We start from the raw sequence: 5,211 nt of genomic DNA on the forward strand, positions 1-5,211 counted from the left end.
ACATACTGAAACGTATTTGTCAAATGATGGTTGTCATAATAAGCAGAACACATGCATAGTTGGCACATAAACGTCGAACTATGAGTGGAAAAGGCCAATTGAAATAATATATCTCAACTGCACTATGTAATAATCAATGATTTAAAGAACATAAATATAATATAATAATATCAAGTACAGTTTTCCGTTTTGGTAATTGGTTTGTAACGTTGAATTGGCACATTAAGTATTGAACTCTACAATATCTTTAAGTATATGTATGTTATGCTCTCTGTAATGTGTGTAAACAGAAAAAATTGAAGAAGATATGATTTTAAGCCGATGGATATACAGTAATACTATGTCAACTAGGTTCAAATAGAGCTAGTTATATGGATTTGTTTAGACATGCACAAATCATAGCATTAAAGCAACTCCAATAAGGGTGCCAACTTCCACGTGGCATGACATGGCACAACACCCTTGTTGGCTCTCTATTTAAAGTTGATGGGGTGCCAAAAGTCGGCATCCCTTGAGCAAGGTGCCAACTTATTTATCATAATATGGATAACAATTTAAAAATACAATATATTAGTATAACTAATAATATAAATATTTTAAAGGGGTGCCAATAATTGGGGCATTTTTAGGAGAAGGGTCGAAAATTATGTGCATAGAAATATTAATGCTTAGATCTTAAAAAGAATCGGGTAGGTTGACATGGAGATACGATGATTGTGTTATTAATATTTGTTGAGAAATTCAGCAAATATTAATAGAATTCAGTATAACTTTTCATGCATCTCAATATAAATGAGATGTTTGATATTAGGTTAAATGCACACTCAGGGTCCTATGGACTATCACAGGGTCTGAACCTTGACCTCATGTTTGAAGTATTGCCTCGGCTTCTTCCTCCATTGGTGGCCTATTATCTTCCGCTAATTTACCTGAGAATAACAAGATCGAATCAAATCCTTGGAAATTCGTAAAAATGACCCCTATATAAATAATTAGAAAAGTATCATCTACTAACCAAGCACAAAGTCGGGACTAGCTTGACAGGGGTCAGTTTAAATTTTTTTGAAATTCACATTATTTAGGTATAAATAGAACTTGTCAAAGTTTAGGTTTTAGAATGGCTAAATGCAAGCAGTAGCCTATTAAATTAAGGATGCTTAAATATATTCCAATAGGTGTGTCAAAATTAATAACCTTTCCATATTGGAACATGCAAAGTTAAGATCAGTATTTATACTGTTACTATTACTCAGTGTATATGTTATACCTGATCTACTTCCGCCAGTAACTGGAGCCTTCAAACAGTTCCTAGAAAGACGTTCAAGTTCCCCTTCAGCAGCAGCGACCACATGGGGAACAGTATTCAGTAACTTTGCCTGCTCATCAGATTTCAGGAGAAGGTCTCTCTTTTTTTCAAATTCAATCATTGTACAGAGGTCAATGGGTGAAGGTGAACAATTGAGGTAATAATTGTAGTATAAATAGCATATGTAAGGAATTATTCTAATAATAAAGGATATTGTCCTCTCCACCCTTTTTCACAAGCTAGATCAAAACGATTTTTAAGCCTCTGCAGCTCTGTAGCAATCCACTTGAAGTAAAAACAAAACATGTACCAAATGATTGAGTTAAGCTAATATAGGGAAACTATTGAGCGCAACAATTTATTAAATAGAAGATTCAGAAAGAAGTAAGAGGAATTGAGAAAGGTTAAACATACTGATCAACTTTATGTAAGATATTATGCATAAATAAAAATGGTCCACTAAGCACAATCAATATTAAACACATGCTTACATGTTTCGTTATATCCTCGTGCAAAATTATCGCCTTCTGTTCAAGCTCATCCTGTCAAATATAATACATGCTCAATGTTGGACAACTAAAAGATGCTTATAAAGGACAATCACAGTCCATGGTTATAAGGGATGCTACAAAGTCGATAGCCTATGATGTTTTTTTTTTGCTAGATAAAATAGTCGATGATGTCAAACTCAATAAGATGATAGAGAATAAATAACAAATCATAACATAACACTACTACTAAGGACAGTACTTACTACAGTAGGTTGTTTTAAAAGGCCACATTGTATGCGTATCTTCAAATCTTTGCACTCTTCCTGTAAATAAATAGAAGCAACAAAGTTCCAAATTCCTCACAGTGAAATATAAGCTTGAAAATTTTATAAAACAAATATAATTTTAAATATTGAAAAAAAAGGTAAGCATGAATCAAGAATTTTTTAGCAAGACATAATATCTTAGACAAAACTTACTAAAACCAATATAATTACCTGGGTTATGTTGCAGTTTTCGAGCAAATTGATACTAATTTTTATTCTCCATGCCTGAAACATGCAGTAATACCTCGGGATCATTTTCACCATTGTAAGTCCATATTGTGCCTGAAAATCCATGAAGGAATAAACTGAACTGCTTTTGTTTATAGTAACTAATATCATGTTAAGGTCCAGCAATCATAAGAGACAAACTACATGTATACAAGTCAATTGTTTTAAAATCTGCAATTTTATTAAATAATTCAACAATATTAGAGTTAAATTTATACTATAAGGACGGTATGCATGTGACCCGGCCTATAGTCTTTAAGAAGCTAACTTTGTACCATTATAAAATAATATGGAACCCAAGTTCGAACTTCGAACGACATATGCATCTACCAACATAACAACACTAACCTGTGACTTGCAAGAGCTTAAAAATGTTCTGGTCAAAACGGTCATTCCTAGCTGCTCTGATTTTAACAAAACTTCCGATTAACTTGTCATCAAACAAGGTCCTGGGTCCCTTTAGAAGTTTCCTAACTAACCCCCTCTTTAGGTAGACCAGAGTCATGTTCTCAGGTTCTATTGACGCGTACTGGAGTGGAGGAATCCAGCGAGCTTTCAAGTTTTCCTTAGGAATTTGTCATATATATCTGACTTCACACCATCATTCTCATCTGAGTCGCAGCAAGACATATAGAATTTCGCCTTTCTTCATTCTATCTTCCGCAGAGCGGAGATATTTCAGAGTCAAGGATTCTCTCTCCCTGATAATTTTCCAAGCTAAACCAAAGTGCTCCATAAATTTCTGCATGCAAACAGTAAGACAAGTAATAAGAAAATTCATAGCCATTATAGTACAAAACATAGAATAACCACCTGCATCAATCATCTCACCTCCAACTTGATCTTAATCCGCCCCAACCCCACCTCACCCCAGCGATAAAGAACATGACGCTAAGAACAATTAGGTGATCATATTTACTATCTACAATTATTCCATGGTAAAAAAATTTACCGTCCCATAAACCAAGCAAGAACCATGGACAAGTAGAAATACCTAACAGACAGTCGTGATATTCAATTTTAAGTTGAAGAAAATACTATATATATGAGATAATAAGGTAACTTTGAAGCAAATGCGAGAAATGAAACTTCCAAGATGGTCAATTTCTTCTTCATTTTTACATATATTTTATATATATTTCCTGCTTCTGAAGATGACACAGCAAATATTTTCTTCAAATAACTTTCTGATTGAAATACTTCAAATTTAATAGTAGTTCACAAACAATAAAATTTTAGAGGTAAAGGAATTGGAAAATATTACTATAATTTCGTGTATCTACTTATTATCTGTAAAGTAAGCGTACCCTGTCATAATCACCATCCTTTTTTCTTCAACTAGTAGCCCATACTTCAAACAGACATGACATAAACCCTTGTTTCCTCTAATCTGAACAAATTCAACTTGCCCAATGCAGTGCCTGCAAAGAGCCTTTGGACAGCCCACGCAAATAAAATCCTGGCCTTTGTGGCATATGAAGCAAGAATGAGCATCTGAAGCAGTAGCATAAGTTTTATATGTTAGTAAATTATTTGATGACAGGACAATGAACATTCGAGCTCCAGACAAAAATACATCGTTATGATATTCCACTGAATTAAATTACAAATTTGTTCTTAAAACAAAAACATTAAAAAGGCTAAAACAACAATTTTATAAAATATATGTGAACACAAAGATCAACTCTCCTCGGTGACCCATATGGCATGTATTGAGCACATTCAAATGAGGCAAAGGAAGACTGCAAACAAAAAACTAAATATTTACTACATACCACAAGTCCAGGAATTTCCGGTAGTCGACGACTGAATCATCCTTGCCTATACATTTAGGGTGGCACGCTTTTTATGCAATCTCTGAAACATTTTGGAACAACATTACTTAGAGAATGGCTCTACTCAAGAATGAAAGAGATAAAACGTGCACTAAAACTAAAATTATTACATGGTAAATATCTAGGGAAATTAATGACACAAAATACAGGAACTAATAACATAAAATGAACTTTCATATAGTCATCATGGTTCATGGAAATAGTCTATATATGTACTGAAAAATCAAGTTGGTTTCCGATGATTTAACTCTGACTGGCAATTTTAAACAAGTTGAATGTCCTATTTCTGAAGAAAAATGTTTCTTTTATGTTAAGCTTTACCCAGAAAAAATTTATTAATTGTCAACATGTAAACCAATGTAATTACCTATATATTTTCAAAATAATTGTATGAATGTTGAGAATGTACTTGAAACAATTAGTTTAAAAAAAAATCGATAAAATCTGTGTAGAATAATAACAAAAAGAAAAAGAAAGGGAAAAAGATTATGTAAATTAAAAACAAAAAACCAAAACCAATTTCTGAAAAATAGTAGATGACAGATTTGTTTACCATTTTAGGTATTCCACACACACATCACATATATATATATATACATCAACACGCGACTCAGTTCGACTACTGAATAACGAATACTCAAATTTATTGGTGTAAACTCGAATTGAGTAGTCTGCCAAAAAAAACTGAAATGTTAAAATGTTATACAATAATATAAGTTCTCCGCCTTATAAAATTATATTTAATGGTTAAATAATTGTTTATTGTACACGAATTTCATCATAGAAAATAACTCAATTCCCTATTTTTAACCAAAAAATTCCTAAATTCACTGAATCATACTTCGTCTTCAAATTTCGGTCTTCATCAGATTCCGGTCGAATTTATTATCCCCTATTCAATAATACATTTTTAGATCGATCATCACTAATCCACATATCCTTTTGTCAGTTTGCATCGCCATTCTCTTGACTCAACTTCCTTTTTCTCACTCTTCTTTCACTATAAAATTGTTATTTTCAAAATG

This window comes from Apium graveolens, chromosome 6 (assembly GCF_009905375.1).
Source record: "Apium graveolens cultivar Ventura chromosome 6, ASM990537v1, whole genome shotgun sequence".
NCBI classification, from domain to species: domain Eukaryota; kingdom Viridiplantae; phylum Streptophyta; class Magnoliopsida; order Apiales; family Apiaceae; genus Apium; species Apium graveolens.